The sequence below is a fragment of the Anabrus simplex genome, chromosome X (genome assembly GCF_040414725.1).
Source record: "Anabrus simplex isolate iqAnaSimp1 chromosome X, ASM4041472v1, whole genome shotgun sequence".
In the NCBI taxonomy this organism is placed as follows: domain Eukaryota; kingdom Metazoa; phylum Arthropoda; class Insecta; order Orthoptera; family Tettigoniidae; genus Anabrus; species Anabrus simplex.
Window position 1 is genome coordinate 55,752,958 of NC_090279.1, and position 12,575 is coordinate 55,765,532.

A 12,575-nucleotide genomic window follows, 5' to 3' on the forward strand; every position below is an offset into this window, starting at 1 on the left:
TTATTTATTCATTGCATGTTTAAGTAATATTGTTCCGAGATTATCTGTGGAACGCAGAGAGGTGAAAGAAGGTGTCAGCATTAATGGGTCTATCTACGATATCAAAGATTAATTTAAACTTTAAAACAAAGGTTATATTTCTTTTTAGATCTCAAATTTAACAAAATTCTTCACAAGGTCAAGGAACAAAATATCAGGTACAAAATAGCAAACATGAATAGAAATCCAAGTGTTGTAAATTACAAGTTTTGAGCTTCCAGCTCCAATTTACAAGTTTACAACGTCACAAATGTTGCGTTTGGTTAGATAACGAGAGATATCTCCCAAGACACAGTTCCAGAGCTTGCACCAAACGTTACACATACGGCCTTCCAAAGGCCCGACTGAAAATTGCACGAATATCAGACAAGAGTTTACATGCTCTTTAAATTCAACCAAGGATGCTGTGCTCCCAATTCCTTACAGCCTACTCAAGGAAACATTACACAAAACTATACAATTTCTGGCATCTCTAGGCACAACCTACAATTCCTTTACACAGCGGTATCTAGTACCCATACTACTGGGCCTTCATGGAAGAGAACAACAGGTTATATTACTGGTCCAAACTCAAAATGTATGCAGTCGTAAACTTGCACTCCTTGAAAACCAACTTTTGAAACCCTACTTGGGCTTGTGGCCCAATGATGCAGAGGCTAATTCTACACAACTGAGGTGACTCGAAAGAGAAGTTAATGAGTGATTTACAGAAGAAAAAGGTTACAAAATCGTAGTCACCTCAAGATAAACTGAAGGGGAATTCGAGAGGGTAACACACTCTCTATCCCCAATTTACAGTTTAAGTCTGTATGAAATTTTACATTAGCAGAATGAAAGCTTACATTTTTGAAAACAGATGGTTACATAGTTAAACGTTAGAAGCTTCCCCTCCTGTGAGTTTAAGGAGATAGCTACAGATATAGAAAACTGGTGGCCATTACCTGAGCTGACGTTCTGCCTGAAAAAGAATTAGGCCTCCTGTCTTAACACACACTCAGAAATTTTACGAGAATAAGACAAGGTAACTAGAAAAAGTCGCGGCTTTTATACCCGACGGGAGAGTTTGAAAAGGCTCTGGGCAAAATCTGACCACACCCTCTCATTTTATTTGATACTCAAAAAGTTACAAGAAGCTTATGATTGGCTGAAAAATAAATACAGGAAATTTGTGATTGGCCAGACTTCAGAGCTGGTGAGATGAGAAGGAAGTGTTGCAAAACATTGAAGTATCAAAATAAATGAAAGTAAATTTAGGTGAAAAAACTTATAAACCCAACACTTCTTTAAATCAGTAATTATTCCACCTTGCACCAGAGTGCATGACCGTAGCTTTGTGTGGGGACATCTGTGGAGAAAAATACAAACTTTTTGATGTACACCAAAACAAAAAAAAAAAATCCAGTCAATTTAGGAAACGTTAAAATAACATACTCAGTTATTCAGTAGTGACATCTTCTGATCAATGTCCCAACTTTATGCATTAGTGGTTTCAAGTTTTGTTCGATAGATAGTGTTCCCTAAGGCGTTTCTTTTCAATGTGCGGGGTTGAGGTGCACCTCCCGGTACAAATATTATAAGTCACATTGGACTAGTACCACCACGGACCACATTAAGGAGAAAAAGAATATTTTTCACTTGCCAAGAGATGGCTACAATGTATATAGTATACAAGCGAACAATCAGAGTAAACAAGCATATCACCTGCAACTTGTATCAATAAATTACTGTATTATTTAGAAAACAATTATTAATATAATCAATAAGAAAACAAAGGTGTTTCATTTGGAAACGACTAGTAAAATATTCTGTAACAGTAACAAAAGAATGTACCTTTCAGCTACTTTGTGTTCGAAATTAATTCACAAATTCAAAAGTATTAGTAGGAATGATACCAGCTACCAAATGACATAGAGTAGAGTTCTTTGGAATAATCCTAACTGCTACACAATTCATAACGCAAGATCGTGGAACAACTTGAAGGAAAAGTGAAAACTAGATATGTAAACAGTCAATCTCATAAAAAAGTATATTATTGGTAGGACTATCAATCATGTGCACTAAAAAGATGGATCAAACCCTGGTATCTGTTGAGCTATTTTCTATCCATTTCCATTATCTGACGATGGATTATCAAATTATATACATTACCTCAAGAGAGTCTTCCTGCGATGACTCTGGCTCGGTTAACTCTGATTTAACTTCTTCTTTCAGAGCTATCACTTCTGATACATGTTCAAAATTTTCCTGTGGAAAATAAGAAATATTAGGTATACGCATAACACACATCTACAAATACAGTCACCAACAAATGAGCATCTAAATTCATTAATTTCCAGTATTACAGTTACTTTCAGAATTTCACTAATGTTTAAGGAAGATTTCTACCAGCAGAGGATTGTTATAACCAAAGGCTGTACTGAGATTGGTGTTACTATTCTTGCTCACTCCTTATGTCAGAGAAAGGATGAGACTGAGAACAAAATATAAAATGCCAAACGTTTTCTAGCCATACCAGAAGATGTAATACCAGAGATGGAATGGGGGCTATCTCACACAGAATTTAGAAGGACGCAGCCATAGGCATAAACACTAAATTGTATGAACTGTTTTCATATGATCAATCATATCAATCAAATGATAAAAGTTGTCTGAACCAATTAGAAGCGTTACATTCCTAAATGATTTTTTTGTTCTCAGCATACAGTTTGTTTATAGACAGATTAAAATTACTTGAAATAATGGAATCACATTCTCTACTATGGTTTTGATGAGATCACAGTGGCTACATAAAACATTAATACAGTTCTGTTTGAAACAGCAAATTTCAATGCTTCCATGTGTAAAATAAAAAACATAAACATGAAAGAAGCAGACTTATCACAGTCATATCACAGTGAAAGATGTGATGTAACCCAAAGTCAAAGCAGCTAGAAATGAAATACTGCACTACTATAAGCATGTTATCTAGTGTTCTGTGAGGAGCTGAGGGGATGAGGACACCGTCAGTGGAGAATCAGCAGTGTTGGAGTTAATATCTGCAGTTTCAGAAGATCTTTTATGATCTACTACGGGACATTTAAATTTCACTCTTAGATTCATAAATCCTTGTCAGCATTACAGGGGGGACTGTGATTAAAAGCTTATGTTCTCATGTAAATTAAGTAACTAATAAAAGTGAATTAAAGTAACAAGTTGTAGAATATGCCAACTTAACACATTCAATACAGAAGAGAAGAGTAGCTGAACTAAGGAATGGATGAAAAGGATGCACAAAAAGGACAGGGAAATAATGACAAAGAGGAAAGAAAAAAATCTGTTAAATGTGCCTTAAGTCTTTAAAGTGTCAAAGCCCACTAAGAAGGGGCAGATAAAAGAAATCATTCTCAGAAATCATACATTCTAGAGCCCTTAGACATGGTTCTCTATATAACATAGAATCTGACCTGTATTTGAGGAATAAAATGAACATTTTTTTTTGTTAGGGGCTTTATGTCGCACCGACACAGATAGGTCTTATGGCGACGATAGGATAGGAAAGGCCTAGGAGTTGGAAGGAAGCAGCCGTGGCCTTAATTAAGGTACAGCCCCAGCATTTGCCTGTTGTGAAAATGGGAAACCACGATAAAATGAACTAATCACTATTCTGTCTTTCTAGAAGAATTCAACATCTGAGCAAAACACTTATTTTGAGAGAACGTACATTCAGATTTTGAGCTATTTCATCGCTCGTATGTCATAGGCAAATCTGCTCGTTCCTTAAAACACATAATAATATCTTCCAGCACATTGTGGATGTGAGGGGGTAACCCAGAATAATCACACCTGTGTTGACATTTCGTTTAGCAGACTGGTGTATTCAGGCTCAAAAACACTAATGAAAGATTTGTGATTTACCTTCTTCTACACTAATTATGGTAGGAGTAATAATTTTTTACATGTGGTGCTAATACTGGTGCAGTAGTTTAGGAGGATATTAGTTTTTTAAAGTACAATTGGCCAACCATCCTCTATTTTAATCAGACGGGAAAAATAAAAAATTGCAACCCCTAAACCAAAGTAATTTTGATACTGACAGTAAAAAGTACAGACTAATCCAAGCCCAACCTTAAGTTCCTAAGAGTGGGCAGCTTTGTGTAGTGCGTTGTGGTGTATTCCCAGACAAATAAGCAAAACAGAGTTGTACTACGCATAGATGCTCATTCAGCAATTGGTGACTGCTGGTGTTAATACTGAGGAAGCACATAGAAAATTATGCCCCTGCCAAACTTATTCAGCTATTAAGGGTTAATTTCTGACCTCTATAAAGTTATCTGGAATGAGACTTACAAGTGATGCAGTTGTTTTTCCTTCAAGCCAGGCTGGTTCCTCTTTGATTTTTGCTTCCAGGTCCATTTTGCACTGCAAACTGAAGTAGTTAGAAGGTACTGGTATGGTTGATTACTTCCACTGACCATACACTGAAACATAAGCCAGAAAAATATATTACCTTATTGATGTCATTGATACTTATGGTGTTTGTCAACAAACTAAGCAACAATTGTGTCATTTTATATGAACATCAATATTATGATCATACCATAAAACCCGAAATTTTACATGACAGTTGATATTATGATCATACCTATAGGACCTCAAGTTTTTTATGACTGATACTTCAATCAAAGCTAAGGACCTGCAGTTTTATATGATTTCTAAAACAGTGATCACTTCCATAGGAAATATAATTTAACTTATCTGTCGATATCAAGATCATAGTCAAAGGACCCCTGGTATTACATGACCAAGCTTGATAGCTGCACTATAAAGATAATTTAAAAGTCACCACCTTATCAATACAAGATTTATTTACTTCAAAATTGGTAAATTAGGTCAAGACCGGTTTCGACCCCTAAGGGATCATCTTCAGTTGACACATATATAAAAAAGATATTTACAAAAACATCACATGTAAATTATTAATCTTTCAGTTAATTCAATGTTGGTGGGTACATCTTAGTTTTGAAAGTATATGTGTGAGATTTATAGGCTCACTATGTCTAAATTATTGCGTACATAGGTCCTATACTTCTTTACATACAGTGTCAAAATTATTACATTCAATTTAATTTATCTATTTGATGAAAACAATAGCAAATTGCTTTCTAAAATGGTAAAGTATGTACATTTTTAGTTTAAAAGTACATGTTGTTTTTTACATGTTGTCATGTTACAATTTATATTACAAAGTATAAAATAAAATTATTCTTGCATTTGTGCACATTGATAATAGTGAGACTATTGTAGGGTCTTCAAAAATATACCGTTGTTTGAGGTATGTCACTGTATATCTGCTTTTTGAAATGTCAATAGCCTGATTACATTCTTATATATAAGTTATGAAATTTCACTTTTTTTAGTTCGGTCTAATGGCAGAAACATAGAATAACCTTTTTAATGTAGATTCTTCATGACTAAAATGGTATATAGTACCTTATTAAAATAGATCCTTAATACTAAAATACAAGTATGTGGTACATTCTGTGCTTGTTTTATATATTAAAATAGGGTTTACATTTATTGACATTAGTTCTATGGTTTGTTACCATTTGTAAATTTATGGTCTAATATGAAGGCCAGTTGGAAATATTTGAAGTTAGTCTGATGGGAATGGTTCAATCCCTTGTTTACATTGTTTATTTTTGCCGCTTGTTAGGTACAAGCATGGGATAATCTTGTTAAAATGAACTCTTCATAACTAAAATATTGGTATATGGTAGCTTATTAAAATAAATTTTTGCATTAAAAGTGCTAATTTTGTAGTGCTATATGTGCACATTTTTCAAACGTAAGGAAGGGTTAACATAGGTTAACAACAGTACTATGGGTTGTTACCGTTTGTGAGATTGTAATCTGATATAACTGGTCAGTTAGAATGTATGAAATGTTTACATAAATAGGACCGGATACATATTTATACTATATTGCTTTGCCTCTTTTTACAAGTGAATTACGTAGTGTAGTATAGTATTTGTTGCAATTTTGTAAGCTGCTGCTGTTGTTGGAGTTATCTTGAGATTCTGTATGTCGTTAAGGAAACATTTTTCTTCTTTTCACGTGTTGTTACCAGTTAAATGGGTGACTATCGTGAAATGGAGCAGAATTCACGGTCTCAACATTTAACATACATTATTTTACAACACATAGAAGCCTCCACGCCACAACAAACGTGCAACTCTATCAAGACGAACGACATTTCAAACGTACTCCATTTCACGATAGTCACCCATTTAACTGGTAACGACACGCGAAAAGAAGAAAAATGTTTTCTTAACGACATACAGAATCTCAAGATAACTCCAACAACAGCAGCAGCTTACAAAATTGCAACAAATACTATACTACACTACGTAATTCACTTGTAAAAAGAGGCAAAGCAATATAGTATAAATATGTATCCGGTCCTATTTATGTAAACATTTCGTACATTCTAACTGACGAGTTATATCAGATTACAATCTCACAAACGGTAACAACCCATAGTACTGTTGTTAACCTATGTTAACCCTATCTTACGTTTGAAAAATGTGCACATATAGCACTACAAATTAGCACTTTTAATGCAAAAATTTATTTTAATAAGCTACCATATACCAATATTTTAGTTATGAAGAGTTCATTTTAACAAGATTATCCCATGCTTGTACCTAACAAGCGGCAAAAATAAACAATGTAAACAAGGGATTGAACCATTCCCATCAGACTAACTTCAAATATTTCCAACTGGCCTTCATATTAGACCATAGATTTACAAATGGTAACAAACCATAGAACTAATGTCAATAAATGTAAACCCTATTTTAATATATAAAACAAGCACAGAAGGTACCACATACTTGTATTTTAGTATTAAGGATCTATTTTAATAAGGTACTATATACCATTTTAGTCATGAAGAATCTACATTAAAAAGGTTATTCTATGTTTCTTCCATTAGACCGAACTAAAAAAAGTGAAATTTCATAACTTATATATAAGAATGTAATCAGGCTATTGACATTTCAAAAAGCAGATATACAGTGACATACCTCAAACAACGGTATATTTTTGAAGACCCTACAATATTCTCACTATTATCAATGTGCACAAATGCAAGAATAATTTTATTTTATACTTTGTAATATAAATTGTAACATGACAACATGTTAAAAACAACATGTACCTTAAAACTAAAAATGTACACACTTTACCATTTTAGAAAGCAATTTGCTATTGTTTTCATCAAATAGATAAATTATATTGAATGTAATAATTTTGACACTGTATGTCAAGAAGTATAGGACCTATATACGCAATAATTTAGACATAGTGAGCCTATAAATCTCACACATATACTTTCAAAACTAAGATGTACCCACCAACATTGAATTAACTGAAAGATTAATAATTTACATGTGATGTTTTTGTAAATATCTTTTTTATATATGTGTCAACTGAAGATGATCCCTTAGGGGTCGAAACCGGTCTTGACCTAATTTACCAATTTTGAAGTAAATAAATCTTGTATTGATCAGGTGGTGACTTTTAAATTATCTTTATAGTGTGATACCAATCAATACAGGAATGAAACTTATAGATTATAACTTGATAGCTGCAGTCGCTTAAGTGCAGACAGTATCCCGTATTCGGGAGATAGTGGGTTCGAACCCCACTGTCGGCAGTCCTGAAGATGGTTTTCCGTGGGTTCCCATTTTCACACCAGGCAAATGCTGGGGCTGTACCTTTATTAAGACCATGGCCGTTTCCTTCCCACTCCCAGCCCTTTTCTGTGCCATCGTTGCCATAAGACATATCTGTGTCGGTGCAACGTAAAGCCAATAGCAAAAGAAAAAGTATTACATGACACCTTATATCGTATTAATAGCTATCTAACATACAGTTTTATATGCAACTGAAACCGCAACAAGATGACCTTTCTTGAAAATTCAGTGACTGTACGGTTTGCATATCAGTCTGATCACCGGGGTCCATATACTGGAATCTTCCTACCATTTTTATCCTTTACAATCAGCTTCAAAACTAACTGAACAAGTTCACAGTTCTTTGAGATGTGTTCTATCAAAATTTTCCTTCCCAGGATCAAATTCTCTCAAACCATTCTCCTCTCATTAAACTTATTCACTATCTCTTTATTTGAGACATGTTCTATCAAAATGATCTTCCAGAACTTCTGATAACACGGCATTTAAAAGGCTTCAAAGTCTGTTTATCTTGGCACCAGTTATTATCTGTGTTTCACTTACATATGGTGTCATACTCCATATTCAGTGTAAACATAATTTTAAAAGTTTTTAATCTGTTCAACCTAAAGAACGTGACGGAGAACAGATGGGAATTTAGGCTGGATTCAGTGAAGATATTTATCGATATTGAGAAAGCATTAGTCAGTGTACCATGGCAAGTGGTCTCGGATGCATTGATAAAAAAGAAGGCAGGGAGAGGTGAAGAACATATTATAAAAGCCATGAACTAAAAGTGAGTAAGTAGTATGAATACTAAGATAGGACAAACAAACTGGTTCAAAGTAGAAACAGAACTTCAAAATGGATGTGTTTTATAACCTCCAATCTTAATTACAATCATTTATGAAATCCATAACAGTATACAACAAAAAAATGGGAACCAAGGAGGCAAAGGCTTCACTCTTTACAGATAAGACAGTAATATGTGGAGAAGATGAAATGGAAGGACAAGAACAAGATAATGTAAGGAATCAGGAGATGGAGTAATATGGAACGAAAATCAGTGTGGAAAAGAGTACGATAGTAGTGGTGACAAGAGGTAATAGAGAAGGAATTGGGAATATTGAAGTAAATGGAAGACCAATAGAAGTTGTGGAAAGCTTCAAGTATTCAGGGAGTATAATTGAAGAAGATGGGAAAATAAATTAAGAAACTGGATAGAGACTTGAACAAGCCAATGAGTTTTACCAATGTGTGAGATGTATAGTCTGTAACTGGGACATCCAACGGAATGCAAGAAAATTTTGCACCCAATGTATTACACACCATGGACAACAAAAATACATGATGAACGCAGAATGCAAGAGGCCAAGATGAAATTCTTTAGAGAAATAATAGGGAGGGCATAAAGGGATAAAGTCAGAAACATAGAAATGAGGGAGTGAATTGGATTCCCTGAACTGAAAGGCAAGATAGAGACACATAAGCTGAAATAGTATGGACACATGATGAGAATGGAAGAGGATAGAGTTCCACAGTAAGTATTTACAAAGTCATAGGAGAATGACATCGGAGAATGCCCAGAAAGGGGTGAATGGATACGGTAAGGAGAGTACAGAGAAGAGTGGGGTAAAATTAGAAAAAATATTCGAGGAAAGAAAGGAGTGGTGGAGAGAGAAAAACTGAGGAGGCTCTTGATTCACATTTCTACCCAGAAGACTGGAAATGGAAAATGAAGAAAATTCTGTTGAAATGAAGACAAAAATTTATACAATACTGCCATCAGCTCATTTCATCGAACAATGCCAGCAAACTTTACTTAAGTGCCTTTTCTTTATTTTGCTATGCATGTCATGTCTAATGACACAACCAAGTGTTGTTTAACAGAGAGCCCCTTGTAGGGAGTTCCATGTCAAACGAGTGGTTTAAATGTTAAGCAGTTTTTATTGTTTCGCAGGTGGTACGAAAATTGTCTATGTTGAATACACACAATATTAAACAGAAGGAAGGATCCACCTTTCAATACTCCGTTTTAAGTTGAACCAAATAGAGGTTACAACTTGTTCGTTTGGGACCGGTTTCAACACATTTGAAGTGTCTTCATCAGCCAATTGGCAAAGCAGTGCAAAAATTAAGTCATAAATGTCTAAAAACAATTAACAAAGTGATCACAACTTAACAACGGAGTATTGAAAGGTGGATCCTTCCTTCTGTTTAATATTGTGTGTTTCTCTATTCAATACGGGAAAATCATGAAATTTTTAACTTTATATGTTGAATACCTCGAGTAGTGCCCCAGAGAATTCATTTTACCCAATTGCAGTGTTCATTAGTCACTTTGTGATATTTTACTGTAAATGTAAACATACTGCACAAACAATGAATACTACAATTTCTCCTACAGGTAATACAAGCTTCGTTCCTGTGGCTAATTTTTTCGATTCTTACACATTGCCAGGGAGCAGATTTCTATGTAGGCTATACAGGAAACTATGCTCAATTGTATTTTGTATATTTTACTATAGGGGACAATACTGAAATGTGCCGTGTTTACTTGTTCTGAATACCGTTTACAGTTTCCACAGCCAGAATGTATTCCTGAAGATTGTTCTTCCATTCCTGCCAGCAGTTTATTGTTGCACTAACAACTCCAAGGTAAAGGGTTAAGATTAGGTATGCAGTGGCATTAATTAAGGTTAATTAATGATAAAATGGGGAAAGCACGGAAACGTTTTTCAGGGCTGCAGATACTAGTATTCGACCCCACGCAATCTCACCACCACTCACTCCTGAAAATCATTTACACAGCAATAAATCAGAGAGACAGCCTACTGTAACCTAAATCATCACAAAAAATTACCAGAAATAGCTGCTGCGGGGTATTGATGTGATACAGAAGAATCTCCATAACAAGACTGATAAAACAAGATACAGATATCCTAAATGGAAACCTCTCAAGAATTTGAACCCTACTTCCATATGTCACATCATACAGAGTAATGAACAACTCAACATTCACAGCCTCACTATAAAATTGCACACAGAGGTAAATAACACAGCAAAACAATACCGGTAATTGAAATTACACACTAAATATTGCAATTTTTTGTCTAACTACCATCCGCATTTCTTCATCTGCATTGCTCTTCAGAAAAAAAATCCTCATTCCACCAAATTTAGATACATGATAGATTGCTACTACACACAACTTGCAGGCACTTGCAATGCAAAGGCTGGGAGTTTTCTAAAGCAAGCTAGTTATATGCGTATTCATTTTTAATGCTTAATTAAAAATAAAATTTAAGAAAATTAATAACTTTAAATATTAAAAATATGTAGAATGCTGAAACTGAGAAGGATTAATATTAACTTCTAATATTCTCACTTAAGATCTATGCATTTAGCAAATGTACATTATTGAACTTGAACATTACCGACAATATGTTAGAGGTTGTGGACGCAGTGTAAAAAGACATAAATCACAATTCCTCAATGAAGAAAATCCGTAGCTTCCTTAGCGGAATGTATGTATGTTGGGTATTCAGCCCGAAGGCTGGTTGGATCCTCAACAGGTCCACCATTAGCTGTCATAGATTGCCTAGGTGTCACTGAAGAGGCGTACTAGGGAAATGAGGAGTGAGGTAGTTTCCCGTTGCTTTCCTCACTGAGCCAGCAGTTGCTATTACATATCAGTCTGCCAAGCCCACTGAAATGCGTGCACCAACCGACCCTATGAGCAACATTTTCACACCATTCATAGCAGGGACTGGCTGCATAAGGAATGGCATTACTAGCATCACTCATACTGCAGCCACTCTCATATTGTCAAAGTCAAGGATGAGACTGAGACAGGTCAATGAAAGTAACAAATTTATTCTAGCCCAAACCAGAAGACATAGTGCACTGTAAACACTACATCTTGCCAGCAAAGGCACCCTTAGCGGAATAAGCTGTAGAATTGGCCTTATACAACAACATACCAGCCACTTAGAAACAAAATCCGATATTTGAATTTTGTTCAATCACTTAAAACAAACTCTTGAAGAACAAATTTGATTTGTAACAGTCAGTAGAACAGGCTGAATTTAGGAAAGGATGTATTACTTGTGACAACTACAGAGTGTGAGACACTTCTTCCGCTACTTGAAATGTGAATGGGCTTGTTATATCACACAGTTCCAATACTTGTAATAAATCACACTGTAACACTCATATATACTAAAATACACAACTGTGGGGAGAGCTGTAGTTGAACACATTCGTAATGTCTACAATCGTAGTATGAGACACTTACTGAAAAGGGCACTGGCGGCACTGAGTGCAATATCCCGCTCACGGGTGGCCCAGATTGGTTGTGCAGTAGATGTTAGTAGAGATGGCTGAAAAATAACGTAGCAGTTACTTTGTCCCAGTTACATGTCTGTCACTGTTACAAATGTAACGAGGACGAGAAATAACAGGTTATCGAGTAACGACAACAGAAAAACATACTAGTGAAAACAGTAACTGGGAAGTGGGGACCAGTCACTAGTAGCAGCTTACAGACACAGAATGTGACCTTCAGATAGTACGCATGTCTTCTAAGTGAGAGCGGTTTCGTAGGAGATTGCTTTAAAGTTCCTGCTGTCATCTGGTAGTGGTAACTAAAGTGTAAACTGTTATCACACATTCAGCTGTTCGTGCAAGGCTACCTACATTATAATATTATAAGTTTCACCCGTATAATTTTTCTTGTACCATAAATAAATTATTATGCTAACTTTCCATACTGAACTGATATTATAGAATGAACGTAGATAAAATGCATTTTGTAATACT

The 12,575-nt window shown here is 35.1% G+C and overlaps 1 long non-coding RNA gene across 1 annotated transcript; it reads right to left on the reverse strand.

Moving 5' to 3' along the window:
* Positions 1–2,187: 2,187 nt before the first annotated feature.
* LOC137503091 (uncharacterized) lies at positions 2,188–12,104 on the reverse strand. Its single transcript, XR_011019041.1, has 3 exons — positions 12,052–12,104; positions 4,366–4,496; positions 2,188–2,283 (listed from the first exon to the last, which is right to left on the reverse strand). It is a non-coding gene; the product is annotated as an uncharacterized lncRNA (long non-coding RNA).
* Between the last annotated feature and the right edge of the window lie 471 nt (positions 12,105–12,575).